The following is a 15,014-nucleotide window of genomic DNA, read 5'->3' on the forward strand; positions in this document are numbered from 1 at the left end:
TATGGGTATCAGAGGTCTGCTCTGAAGAATCACAGAATCCAGAGAAAGAAAGCATCTTTCCTCTTTCCGCCTGGTGGATACAGACAGTTTCAGAAAGAAGATGACGATCGCAGTCTCCCAGTACCAGTTGCCCAATCGCCATTGCTTCTCCAAGAAAGCTGGTGCTATGCTACAAAAGCATGTTGCCAACAACATCACCTGTTCCTTGAAAAGATCTATGTCTGCCAGGGTGCATTTCACCACTGACACCTGCACGAGCAAACAGGGGCAGGAGAGTTACATCTCACTGACTGGTCAATGGGTGACTCTGGTGGCTGTGAAGGCAGGCGGTCAAGGAGCTGCTCCACAAGTCTTTGAATCCCCAAGGCTTGGGGGCCAAACCTCTGTATCTAACACTTCCTCCACTTCTTCTGGATTTTACATCTCTTCTAGGGCCTCCATCTGTGCCCTCAACCTCTCCCATACATTCCAACAGATAGAGTCCCCCCACCTCTGTACTGTGCAGCCATGGCTTGCCTCAATTATTATTATTATTTATTTATATAGCACCATTGATTCCATGGTGCTGTACATGAGAAGGGGTTACATACAGGTTACAGATATCACTTACAGTAGACAAACTTACAATGACAGACTGATACAGAGGGGCGAGGACCCTGCCCTTGCGGGCTTACATTCTACAGGATTATGGGGAAGGAGACAGTAGGTTGGGGGTTGCGGGAGCTCCGGTGTTGGTGAGGCGGTAGCTTCGGTAGTGATGAGGAGGCAGCGAGGTCAGTGCAGGCTGTAGGCTTTCCTGAAGAGATGAGTTTTCAGGTTCCATCTGAAGGATCCGACTGTGGTTGATAGTCGGACGTGTTGGGGCAGAGAGTTCCAGAGGATGGGGGATATTCGGGAGAAGTCTTGGAGGCGATTGGATGAGGAGCAAATAAGTGTGGAGGAGAGAAGGAGGTCTTGGGAGGACCGGAGATTACGTGAGGGAAGATATCGGGAGATTAGTTCAGAGATATATGGAGGAGACAGGTTATGGATGGCTTTGTAGGTCAGTATTAGTAATTTGAACTGGATACGCTGAGGGAATGGGAGCCAGTGAAGAGATTTGCAGAGGGGGGAAGCGGAGGAGTAGCGAGGAGAGAGATGGATTAGTCGGGCAGCAGAGTTGCCTCAATCAGGCAGTGTTCAAATTAATATGCCTTGGGGATCGCAGTCACACAGCTCAAGAGTTGTGAACAACTATCCAGGCCAAGTTAGAGTAATGGCTGTCTCCACTGAACCTAGTTCCAGGGAAGATGGCTGCCCTATGCTCAGGCAACCTCACACACATGCCTTGCATGGTTCACGTTCTCAACCTGGTGGTATAGCAATTTCCCCACCATCACTTGCATCACTACAAAGGTCTTTCGGCCTACCGGAGAATCATTTGATTTGCGATGTTCTGACAGGGTGGAATTCCACTCTGCACATGTTGCAGAGACTTTGGCAGCAGCGGCGAGCCCTGGTGCAGAATGGTCTTTTGAATAGCCTGAGCCATCACAGTCCAGACGTGGTGCAAATTAAGCTTGCAGACTGGGCACAGATGAAAAACTCTTTCTACATCAGATGTCTCAGTTATCAAAAAAGTGTGACATAGTGATCAAAGGAAATTGTTGCTATCCAGATATTTGTTGGGAATCTCTCTCAGGCAAAAGTACTGGGTCCAGAAAACTCTTCCATTGCTGATAAATTTATCTTTCAAAAGGTAGAAGAGAGAACAAGAGGATCTGCAATCTTGGACCTAATTCTTACCAACAGGGAGGAAATGGTTGAGGAAGTAATGGAGGCTGGGAATTTAGGAGGCAGAGATCATGGTATCCTCAAATTTTGGATTACAAAAGGAGGAAGACCAGCGAGGACTCAGACTCACTGGCCTGTAATTTCCTGGCTATGTCTTCTTTCCTTTTTTGAAGATAGGAACAAGATTTGCCCTTCTCCAATCTTCTGGGACTTCTATTTTCCAGGACTTTTCAAAGATTCTGGCTAATGGTTCTGCAATTGCCTCTGTTTACTCTTTCAGTACCCTAGGATGTAATTCTTCTGGACCAGGAGATTTAAATTCATTTAAATTAGCTAAGTGTTCTCTCACCCTCTCTTTGTTTATGGATAGTGTGGATTCTTTTATTCCTTTGATTGCACTGTGAAGATCAGTTGATGTTGCATTTTCTTTCCTAGCGAACACAGACGCAAAATAGGAAGTTAAAAGTTTGTCTTCTCAACATTATTTTTGACCACTTCACCATTTTCATCCTGTGAAAATCCTATATCATCTTTGAGGTTTCTTTTTCTTTTGACATACCCCCCAAATCTTTTTTTTTCTACTTTTGGTCTCCCTTGCAAGCCTTACTTCTTTACCAGGACAGATCTTCGAACAAATTATTAATCAGCATGTATTTAAATACTTGGATGAGAATACATTAATAACCCGAGCCATCATGAGTTTGTAGCAAACAAGTCATGCCAGACTAATCTAATTTCCTTCAATGATGGAATCACTAACTGGGTGGATCAGGGAAATGTGGTACCTATTGTATATCTCCACTTCAGCAAAGCATTTGATAAAGTATCTCATACTATCCTTATTGAAAAAATGACCAAGTATGGGATTGACAAGGCTACAGTTGGGTGGATTCATAACTGGCTCAGTGATCGTAGTCAAAGAGTGGTAATAAATGATTGCACATCCAATTGGAAAAGTGTTTCAAGTGGGATACCACAAGGCTATGTCCTGGCCCCAGTGTTCAACATTTTTGTTATAAATGATCTACATAAGGGAACTAAAGGTAAACTAATCAAATTTGCAGACAATGCAAAGCTAGGAAGGATAGCTAACACTAGAGAAGACAGAAAGGATACAGTAAGATCCAGATAAGCTTGAACAATGGGCAGCAACTAATAGAATAGTAGTTAACAGGGAGAAATGCAAGATTTTACATCTGGGCAAGAAAAACAAAAATTACATATATACAGTAGAATGGGAGGAGTAGAACTAAGCAACAGCATGTGTGAAAGGTCTGGGTATACTAATAGATCACAGACTGCACATGAGTCAACAGTGTGATGCAGCAGCAAAAAAGGCAAACTTAGTTCTAGGATGTATTAAGAAAGCATACAGTCTAGATCAAGTGACGTAATTATTCCCCTCTACCTCCTTGGTCAGGCCTCATCTGGAATACTGTGTCCAGTTCTGCACACCACATTTTTAAAAAATATTGAAAAACTGGAGTATGTTCAGCGAAGAGCTACCAGGATAGTGAGTGGACTGCAAAGTATGTCTTATGAGGTTAAAGGATCTGGGAATGCTTAGCTTGCAAAAAAGAAAGCTAAAAGGAAGCTTAATAGCTGTCTACAAATATCTGAAGGGCTGTCACAGTGTAGAGGGATCCTCCTTATTCTCATTTGCACATCGAAAGACAAGAAGCAATGGAATTAAACTGAAAGGGAGAAGATACAGATTAGATATTAGAAAAAGTTTTTGACTGTGAGGGTGGTCAATGAGTGGAACAGGTTGCCACAAGAGGTGGTGAGTTCTACTTTAATGGAAGTCTTCAAACAAAGGCTGGACAAACATCTGTATGAGAAGGTTTAGTAAATTCTGCATCAAGCAGGGGGTTTGACACGATGACCCTTGAGGTCCCTTCCAACTCTAACATTCTAAGACTATGATTCTATGACCCTTCTGCACAATTTTGAAATGGCTACTAAAATGATTAGCGCTGACAATGCCATCATAAGCATCACTATTCCAGTCATCCACATGCTGGAGCACACTTTGAATAGTCTGTGTGAGGATGTGATGGTCACAGTGGAAGAGGAAGAAGCAAGGGAGGATGTGGAAGGCATAACAATATGTCAAATTTCTGGACTATCGTCACACAGGCGGGTGCCATAGGAGGGTGTCTTACAGTGATCGAAGGGAGCTTATGGTACCAGACAACTTGTTAGTGAAGATGCAGTAGCCGAGGAACAAATGGAGGAGGACAAGATGATGTACGCACAACAGTCATGAGATGAAGCGGCTAATGATCCCCTCTCTATTGGCGGGAAGAGACTGAGAAAGCCAGTGTTGGACAGGGGTGCCAAGGGCCCACCAGGAATATTGACTTTGGGAGGCCCACTTTTCACCTGCATGCAAATATTACACTACCCTCTTTCACAAATTTACCCACACCTCTATATAATAATAAATTGGGTAGTATGGTAAATGAATGATGATATGCTGTTTTTTCTATACAGAGTGTATCAAGTGAATTGTAGTACTGCCCATATAGTGGGGTTGGGGGCCCTTGTCTACACAGGGGCCCACTGGGGGATTCCCCTGTTCCCCTATGGGCCAGTCCAAGCCTGGAGGCAGCAACCTTTAGTGTTACCCCGCCACCAACACAACATATGCTTGGACCTCATGGAAGCATCCAACACATGAGCCCCTTCTTTCTGCACTTCTTCAACGTGATGCCTGCATTCTTAGGGTTACAAATAGAGCTGACTTCTGGGTTGCCATTTTGTTAGATCCATAGTACAAGACTATATTTAGCCAGTTGCTGCAACAGCGGAAAGGAATGTTCACATGCTGGACTATCGAAACACACTTGTAGACAATCTTAAGAGCGGTTCCCAAGACACTGAGTGCACCTCAGTTCTAGAAGTCCAACCCCGGGAACGTCAAGGCGACAACATTAGCAGCAGCAGCAGTGCAAGTGGCATAAGCAATTTTTGTGAGTCATTCAGCACATTTTGTAGACCAGCCCACGCACCAGCAGGACAGACTACAAGTCTGACATATTGTGAACGACTGAAGAGGATGGTGCAAGGGTATTTGCAGCTTAATATCAATGCCATAAGGGAAGTTTGGACCCTTTTTCATTTTGGTCTTCAAAAATTCAAGAGTGGCCTGAGCTCACCTGTCATGCCTTGAAGGCTTTGTCATGCATGGCAGCCAGCATTCTCTCAGAACGTGTCTTCAGTGCTGCTGGTGGTGTCCTGATGGAAATTTCATTCGGCTGTCCCCTGAAAGTGAAGACCACATAAATTTCATCAAAATAAACAGGTCATGAATCTCAAATGACTTCTGGACCCCCGTCGCATACTGGGCAGACTAGGCGATGGTGTTGTTTTTACTGTCATGCATTGATCTTGCATTATTGCAGTCTGTGCCACTTTTGTGGTGTCTTCTGTGCCTGGTGTTGCTGCTGCTACAAACAATTTTTGGAAATGTGGAGACTCCAAGTTCGGTCTCCATCTGGTGGGTTGCCTGTAGTAGAAGGTTTGTCTGGGGCCTATTATACTGTTTCTACTCTGTGGAAATTGATGCCATTTTAGTGGTGTGTGACATTTATTTTTTGAACTGTAGAGACTCCAAATTGAGTCTCCATCTGGTGGGTTGCCTGTATAAGTAGGGCTCCCAGACAGATACACCTGCACTAAATATCTGTCAACTACCTGTGTTTCTTTTCCTTTCATTTTTCTACCAATATTACTGTATGAAACTGATGTTTGTGCCATCTGAGTGTGGCTGGAATAAAAAAAATTTGAAGGTGTTGCATGACGTATCAGGTCTCCCAGCTAAGAAGGCTTACACCACTCCATTAACCACCAGGTCCTCATTGAACCTTCAATTCCAAGCTGTAAATGCTGGGCCAGACCCTGATACATCATGCATGGCCCTTGGCTGACTGCTGCTGTGCCATTTGCAAATGTATACTGTGGGTCAATTGATGCCACTTTTCATGATGTCTGACCCTAATTTTAGCTGTTTGGGAAGCTTTTTGTTACCCCTTAAGGAGTTGTGTATACATTTCGTTTGGCCTCCACTGAATCTAATGGGGTTTGGGTACGTTCATCGAACCACTCGGCAAATGCCTAAATGTTCAATGAATCGAAACGAACCATGAAATGTTCACTCATCCCTATTTAAAACTCCTGTTAGAAAGTGTTTTAATTCTTCAGGTGTGTCACAGGAATTAATCTAAAGTGGAATTTCAACAAATTATGGGCAGATACCACAAAAAATGGCATCAATTTCTATTTATTATATCTGAAACATGGCTGGATGAGAGCCATGACTGGTCTGTTAACTTGCAGGGCTATAGCCTTTTCAGAAATGACCGTACAGATAAGCGAGGGGGTGGGGTGTGTCTGTATGTAAAATCGACCTTAAAACCCATCCTGCGTGATAATATAGGTGAATCTAATGAAAATGTAGAGTCCCTGTGGGTGGAGATAAGGGGAGGGGGAAAAAATAATAAATTACTGATAGGGGTTTGTTATAAATCTCCCAAAATAATGGAAGCAATGGAGAATATCCTCGTAAAGCAAATAGATGAAGCTGCGACTCAAGGAGAAGTCATTATTATGGGGGACTTCAACTACCCTGAAATAGATTGGGGAACAGAAACCTGCAGTTCCAGTAAAGGTAATCGGTTTTTGACAACTATGAGAGACAATTACCTTTCACAACTGGTTCAGGACCCAACAAGAAGGGGGGCACTGCTAGGCCTAATATTAACCAACAGGCCAGACCGCATATCAAATATAAGGGTTGGGGGTCACTTGGGGAATAGTGATCACAAAATAATAAGTTTTCATGTCTCCTTTAATAAGATGTGTAGTAGAGGGGTGACAAGGACACTAAACTTCAGGAGGGCAAATTTCCAACGGATGAGAGAGGATCTTGGTGCAATTAACTGGGACGATATCCTGAGACATAAAAGTACACAAAGAAAATGGGAGACGTTTATTAGCATCCTGGATAGGACCTGTGCACAGTATATACCGTATGGGAATAAACATACTAGAAATAGGAGGAAACCAATATATCTAAATAAAGCTGTAAGGGGTGCAATAAGTGACAAAAAGAAAGCATTTAGAGAATTAAAGGAAGTAGGTAGTGAGGAGGCATTAAATAAATACAAAAAATTAAATAAATTCTGTAAAAAGCAAATCAAGGCATCAAAGATTGAGACAGAGAGACTCATTGCTAGAGAGAGCAAAAATAACCCCAAAATATTCTTTAACTACATAAATAGTAAGAAACTAAAAAATGATAGTGTTGGCCCCCTTAAAAATAGTCTGGGTGAAATGGTGGATGAGGATGAGGAAAAAGCCAATATGCTAAATTACTTTTTTTCATCAGTATTTACAAAAGAAAATCCCATGGCAGCCAATATGACTAGTGATAAAAATTCCCAATTAAATGTTACCTGCTTAACGCAGCAGGAAGTACGGCGGCATCTAAAAATCACAAAAATTGACAAATCTCCGGGCCCGGATGGGATACACCCCCGAGTACTGCAGGAATTAAGTACAGTCATTGATAGACCATTATTTTTAATCTTTAAAGAGTCCATAATAACAGGGTCTGTACCACAGGACTGGCGTATAGCAAATGTGGTGCCAATATTCAAAAAGGGGACAAAAACTGAACTCGGAAATTATAGGCCAGTAAGCTTAACCTCTACTGCGGGTAAAATCCTGGAGGGCATTCTAAGGGATGCTATACTGGAGTATCTGAAGAGGAATAACCTCATGACCCAGTATCAGCACGGGTTTACTAGGGACCGATCATGTCAGACTAATTTGATCAGCTTCTATGAAGAGGTAAGTTCCGGACTGGACCAAGGGAACCCAGTAGATGTATATGGACTTTTTAAAAGCTTTTGATATGGTGCCACACAAAAGGTTGATACATAAAATGAGAATAATGGGGATAGGGGAAAATATGTGCAAGTGGGTTGAGAGCTGGCTCAGGGATAGGAAACAAAGGGTGGTTATTAATGGCGTACACTTGGACTGGGTTGCGGTTAGTAGTGGGGTACCACAGGGGTCAGTATTGGGCCCTCTACTTTTTAACATATTTATTAATGACCTTGTAGGGGGCATTCAGAGTAGAATTTCAATATTTGCAGATGACACTAAACTCTGCAGGGTAATCAATACAGAGGAGGACAATTTTATATTACAGGATGATTTGTGTAAACTAGAAGCTTGGGCTGATAAATGGCAAATGAGCTTTAATGGGGATAAATGTAAGGTCATGCACTTGGGTAGAAGTAATAAGATGTATAACTATGTGCTTAATTCTAAAATTCTGGGCAAAACCGTCAATGAAAAAGACCTGGGTGTATGGGTGGATGACAAACTCATATTCAGTGGCCAGTGTCAGGCAGCTGCTACTAAGGCAAATAAAATAATGGGATGCATTAAAAGAGGCATAGATGCTCATGAGGAGAACATAATTTTACCTCTATACAAGTCACTAGTTCGACCACACTTAGAATACTGTGCACAGTTCTGGTCTCCGGTGTATAAGAAAGACATAGCTGAACTAGAGCAGGTGCAGAGAAGAGCGACCAAGGTTATTAGAGGACTGGGGGGTCTGCAATACCAAGATAGGTTATTACACTTGGGGCTATTTAGTTTGGAAAAACGAAGGCTAAGGGGTGATCTTATGTCAATGTATAAATATATGAGGGGACAGTACAAAGTCCTTTCTGATGATCTTTTTAATCATAGACCGGTGACAGGGACAAGGGGGCATCCTCTACGTCTGGAGGAAAAAAGGTTTAAGCATAATAACAGATGCGGATTCTTTACTGTAAGAGCAGTGAGACTATGGAACTCTCTGCCGTATGATGTTGTAATGAGTGATTCATTACTTAAGTTTAAGAGGGGACTGGATACGTTTCTGGAAAAGTATAATGTTACAGGGTATATATATATTAGATTCCTTGATAAGGCGTTGATCCAGGAAACTAGTCTGATTGCCGTATGTGGGGTCGGGAAGGAATTTTTTTCCCCATGGTGGAGCTTACTGTTTGCCACATGGGGTTTTTTTGCCTTCCCCTGGATCAACATGTTAGGGCATGTTAGACTATGGGTTGAACTAGATGGACTTAAAGTCTTCCTTCAACCTTAATAACTATGTAACTATGTAACTTAATAACTATTAATCTTTTTTCTCACTTATATAGCGCCACTAATTCCACAGCGCTTTACAGACATTTACAGACAATAATGGCACTATCCCTATTCGGTCTCACAATCTAAATTTCCTATCAGCATGTCTTTGGAGTGTGGGAAGAAAAATTACTACTTGGAGGAAACTCTCGCAAACATGGGGAGAATGTCCAAACTAATTGAAGATGCTGTCGTTGGTGGTATTGGAACCCAGGACTCCAGTGCTGCAAGGCTGCTAATGTTTTTGCGTTGATGACTCAATGTTCCTGGGGTTGGAAGCCTATCATTGCGATGAAAACTGTGTGCCTCACTGCTGTCTTGGGGAAAACTACTGTCAATATTGTCTTCAAGCATGTTTTAATACTGCAGCATGGGCAACTAGCAAAATTTACTTTTGTATTGTGGATCGAACAAACTGGCAACTGAGTAGTCAGCATTATTTTGAATCCTAACAATACGGGCAACAATTATGTTGCAAATAGTGCTGCAAGAAGGCTCTCATGGGTTGGTCTCTTTCATGAGGTCCAATTCCACAGTTTGTTGATGGCAGGATAACACTCAAGCTTGCTTCCTCCATGTCCTCCGGGCAAGAATGGGCAACAGAAAGTAATCATTATCCTCTTCAGCTCCTAACTGTTGCGCGTCCATCACCTCTTCCTCCTAATCCGTCTCCTCATCCTTCTCCATTTGCTCCTCCCTTGGCAATTACCTGTGAGATGACAGACCAGAATTTAGAGATATTGTTAACCCTTTTGCATTCTCCTCTGCTTCCTGCTCTTCCCCAGGGACTATCACCACCTCATCCTGCAGACTATTCAAAGTGTACTTGAGCTTGTAGATGACCAGAATAGTGATGCTGATGATGGCATCGTCAGTGCTAACTATCTTAGAAGCCATTTTGAAATGTGCAGGAGGGTGCAGAGATCCATCTTTTGTGCTCACTCCACAAGCGTGAATTGCACCACGTCCATACTGTGTTGGAATAGGCTATGCAAAATGTCATACTGCACCAAGTCTCGGCATTGCTGCCACAGTTGCTGCAACATACGTAGAGTTGAATACCACAGTGTTGTCACATTGCATACCAACCGGTTAACCGGTAGGCTGAAAGATCTCTATACCAACTTAAGTGGAATGGTGGAAGTGAGCACACGACGACAGTGTTTTCTGCAGCAGCACATCCAGGCTGGGAGAGTGGTGGAGGAATTGCTGTACCATCAGGTTGAGGATGTGAGCCATGCAAGGCACGTGTGTGAGGTAGGGCCATCATCAGGTTTGCATGCATGGTGTGTAGTGGTTTAGTTAGCAAACTTTAGATTTTTAGCAGTTTACTTCACCAAGCCCTGTTGTCTAGAAGTTTAGTTCTCCTTCTTATGGTGTGTAGTTGTTTAGTTTTCCATCCCCAAGGACCCTGCATTCCTTGAGTATTCCAAGACTTGGAGAGCAGCTTCCCTGCCTTCCTCCACAGTCACCATAGTCACCCAGTGCCCAGTCAGCGAGATGTAACGCCCCTGTCCATGTTTGCTCGTCCAAGTGTCAGTGTTGAAATGCACCGTCATGCACATTTTTTCAAGAAATGGGTGATGTTGTCTGTGACATGCTTGTGTAGTGCAGACACATTTTCTTAGAGAAGTAATGGCGACTGGGCAACTGGTACTGTGGGACTGCGATGGCCATAAGCTTTCTGAATTAATCTGTATCCACTAGGCATAAAGGCTGCATTTCCATGGCCAACAGTTTGTATTGGCCATCCAATTATCACAGAGATTGCAGGCCATGAGTCACTGCTAACTCCAAGATAACCCCACAATCCTCGCTGCCATCACCAATCCTGTTTTTAAACAAATTAATAAGTACAGGCTGATTGGACACCATTCTTTGTTTGAGGTTCACACCATCAGTGTTTTCCATCCCCTCTTTCTCAGAGTAGCAGTCATATACCATCCCCCAGGCTTACCCATCCACTTCCTTGACCACTTTTCTGCCTTGTTGTCACACTTCATATCCTCAGAATTTCCAACCTTTTTCTTGGAAGACTTCAACAGTTCCAACTACCCAACTGCATCCCAGTTTCTATTTCTACCCACTTTTCGTGGCCTCTCACAATGTTTAACCTCTGAGACACACAAAGAAGGTAACACCCGTGATCTGGTCTTTGTCCGACTCAATTCAATCTCCTACCTAGATAATTCACCTCTTACCTTTTGTCCCCCATGAAATTAGGAGTAGCCACAACTTACACATTTTTAGGTGCTCCCTAACACTACATCTGTTTAGGGTGGCCTATCACATTCCCTAATCAAAGTTCTTTTTATACATAGTTTGCTTTCTACCTCTCTGAACATAATTCACCATCAAACTCAACTGTACCCAAAAACCTCATGCAGCCTTTATCTAACCCCCAATTTCTCAAGATGGTTGGACCATCATTGTAAATAAGCAAAAAGAAAAGAGATGTTCCAGCTTCTGGTAAAATATGAAACTTTAATCCAACATGGTTAAAAGAGAAATAGCTCCTGGGACAACACCATAACACTTGTGAGGAAAGCGATGCGTTTCGACCGACACAGCTGTCACAGCTGATCTACTTAGTAACTCTCCTGGTATAAAAAGAATCAAGTACCAATGAGATGGTAAAAGGTTGTCACATGACCAAAAGGTCCTAAAAGGTAAAATAAACCAAAAATCACAAATCACACACAATACATAATATACACTAACGCGTAAATGTATGACATCACATAACAAATGACATAACATATAAAACTAATACATTTAAAATTATGCAAATGTTGACTCAAACTGCATCAGAAAAATTATGATTAATAATGGAACATCAATTTGTTCCTTTTATTGAGACCATCCGTAAATCTAGTGCCGAGATTGAACATCCAAAACGCCTCCCGTGTGAGCAGGATTCTGTGAGTATCACCCCCACGTGGGGATTTTTTTATCTTTTCAATGCCAGTGACTCTCAGAGAATCCGTGCTACGTGCATGGTACTCAATAAAATGTTTGGCTGCAAAGGAAATATTACAGCTATTATTTGTAGTACAGGAAATATCATAGAGATGTTCCGATATGCGTTTTTTAAATTTTCTAATAGTGCAACCGATGTACGCTTTATTACATGTGATGCAATCAATTTTATACACCAAAAAACGCATGTAACAGTTAATGAAATCATGGATCTTAAATAAATTGCTGTTATAGCGATCGCCAAAGGACTTTGTGGAAATCAAATGCTTGCAGGTGGTGCAATTGGTGACATTACATTTATATCTACCTTTGCATTTAAGCCAAGTATCACTACGTTGGTGAGACGAAAAAATGCTGGGGGATAATATATTACCCAATGTGGGCGCTCTTCTAGCTATGATATTGCAACCATCGTGTAAAATTTTGGCGAGAGTAGGATCTTCATATAAAATTGGAATCGCTTTATTAATAATAATTTTAATAACATTAAACTGTGGACTGTATTGTAAACATACATAAGGTCTGTTTTTAATGTTCTTATTTGTTTGATTTTTTTGATTTTTTTGGTTATTTTGATCCCTTTGAGAACATGATCATGGGGAAATGAGTATATTGATCCTTCTTTTCAACAATATACAGTGCTCTATTGAACATCCAGTTGGAATATCCCCGCCTACTAAATTTTTTTTACATGATTCCATTAAATTATCCTTTAATGCATTGTTGTTATTACAGATCCGTTTTAGCCTGGTGAACTCACCTACGGGAATTGATCTGACAGCGTGTTTCGGGTGGCTGCTGTTAGCATGGAGAATGGTATTGCCTGCTGTTGGTTTGACATATGTTTGTATGGATATTAATTGGTTGGGAATGCCCGTCAATTCCAAATCAAGAAAGGTAATTTTAGATTCTGCATGGACATGTGTAAATTTTAAATTAAGATCGTTGTCATTAATATAATGCACAAAATCGTGTATGGCAGATATATCGCCTTTCCATTTAATCAACGTATCGTCGATGTATCTGCCATACCACGAGATGAAGGAAGAAAATTTATTGGACGTTAAAAACAGAAAATGATACTCCCAAAATGCCATAACTAAATTTGCCAATGATGGTGAAAATTTGGCCCCCATCGCTACACCTGTGCACTGTAAATAATATTCAGAATCAAATGAAAAAAAATTATGAGTTAACAAGAAAAAAGTAACTTGTAAAATAAAATTAATGAGATCTTGTGAATAGCAACTGTAACTTTTCAGGTGAAATTGTAATGCTGACATCGCAACATTATGTGGAATGCACGTGTACAAAGAAATTATGTCACAGCTCAACCAGGTGTAATCCGACTGCCACTTTTTATGTGTTAAAATATCCAAGATATCTTTTGTATCCTTAATATGACCTGGTATTCTCAAAACTAATGGTTGTAGCAGGGAGTCAAGCCATTGGCCCATGTGTTCTTTTATGGAACCTATACTAGAAACTATAGGTCTCATTGGGGGAAATCGGGCTTTTTTGTGGATTTTAGGTAGTCCATGCAAAATAGGCATGACAGGATGGGCAACTTCCAAAAATTCTGCCTGCTTCTTGGAGGCTACTCCCAAGGACACACCCTCCTCTATGACTTTATCAATTTTGAGTTTAAATGTGACAGTATGATCAGAAGATAATTTTTTGTAAACATTTTCATCAGATATTTATTTCATAATTTCATTTCTGTAATCTAAGGAGTTCATGATGACAATTACGCCCCCTTTGTCACTTGTCTTTATGGTTATATCCTTCATGTCTTTAATGTCCTGAATCGCTTGTCTCTGTTTTCTAGATAAATTATTGTTTGAATTTGCAGATGAATTATTGTTTTTCAAAAGTCTAAGTTCACGTTCCAACACCTCTTGAAATTTATTCATACAAGAGGTGTTGGAACGTGAACTTAGACTATAAATAACCATGGTACCGCTGAAAACGTCATATTCTCCCGCAATAAACAAGCCACCATACAGCATCATCAGCAAAAAAATAAAAAAGTTATAGTCCCCAGAATAAAACGATGCAAAAATAATTATTGTTTATATAAAATAGTTTTTATCGTATAAAAGCGCCAAAACATAAAAAAATATAAATGAGGTATCTCTGTAATCGTACTGACCCAAATAATAAAAGTGCTTTATCCATTTTACCAAACACGGATCGATATAAACGCCCCCCCCAAAAGAAATTCATGAATAGCTGGTTTTTGGTCATACTGCCTCACAAACATCGGAATAAAAAGCGATCAAAAAATGTCATGTGCCTGAAAATGTTACCAATAAAAACGTCAACTCATCCCGCAAAAAACAAGACCTCACATGACTCTGTGGACCAAAATATGGAAAAAGTATAGCTCTCAAAATGTGGTAACGCAAAAAAATTTTTTTGCAATAAAAAGCGTCTTTTAGTATGTGACAGCTGCCAATCATAAAAATCAGCTAAAAAAACCGCTATAAAAGTAAATCAAACCCCCTTCATCACCCCCTTAGTTAGGGAAAAATAAAAAAATTCCAAAAATGTATTTATTTTCATTTTCCCATAAGGGTTAGGGCTAGGGTTAGGGCTAGGGTTAGGGTTGGGGCTAGGGTTGGGGCTAGGGTTAGGGTTGGGGTTAGGGTTGGGGCTAGGGTTGGGGCTAGGGTTAGGGTTGGGGTTAGGGTTAGGGTTAAGGTTGGAGCTCGGATTAGCGTTAGGGTTGGGGCTAGGGTTAGGTTTGGGGTTAGGGTTTGGATTACATTTACGGTTGGGATTAGGGTTAGGGGTGTGTCAGGGTTAGGGGTGTGGTTAGGGTTATGGATGGGATTAGGGTTAGGGGTGTGTTGGAGTTCCAAAAATTACTGTGAAACACCTGAAGGGTTAATAAATTTCTTGATTGTGGTTTTGAGCACCTTGAGGGGTGCAGTTTTTAGAATGGTGTCACGCTTGTTTATTTTCTTTCATATAGATCCCTCAAAATGACTTCAAATGTGATGTGGTCCCTAAAAAAATGGTGTTGTAAAAATGAGAAATTGCTG

The sequence above is a fragment of the Ranitomeya variabilis genome, chromosome 1 (genome assembly GCF_051348905.1).
Source record: "Ranitomeya variabilis isolate aRanVar5 chromosome 1, aRanVar5.hap1, whole genome shotgun sequence".
NCBI classification, from domain to species: domain Eukaryota; kingdom Metazoa; phylum Chordata; class Amphibia; order Anura; family Dendrobatidae; genus Ranitomeya; species Ranitomeya variabilis.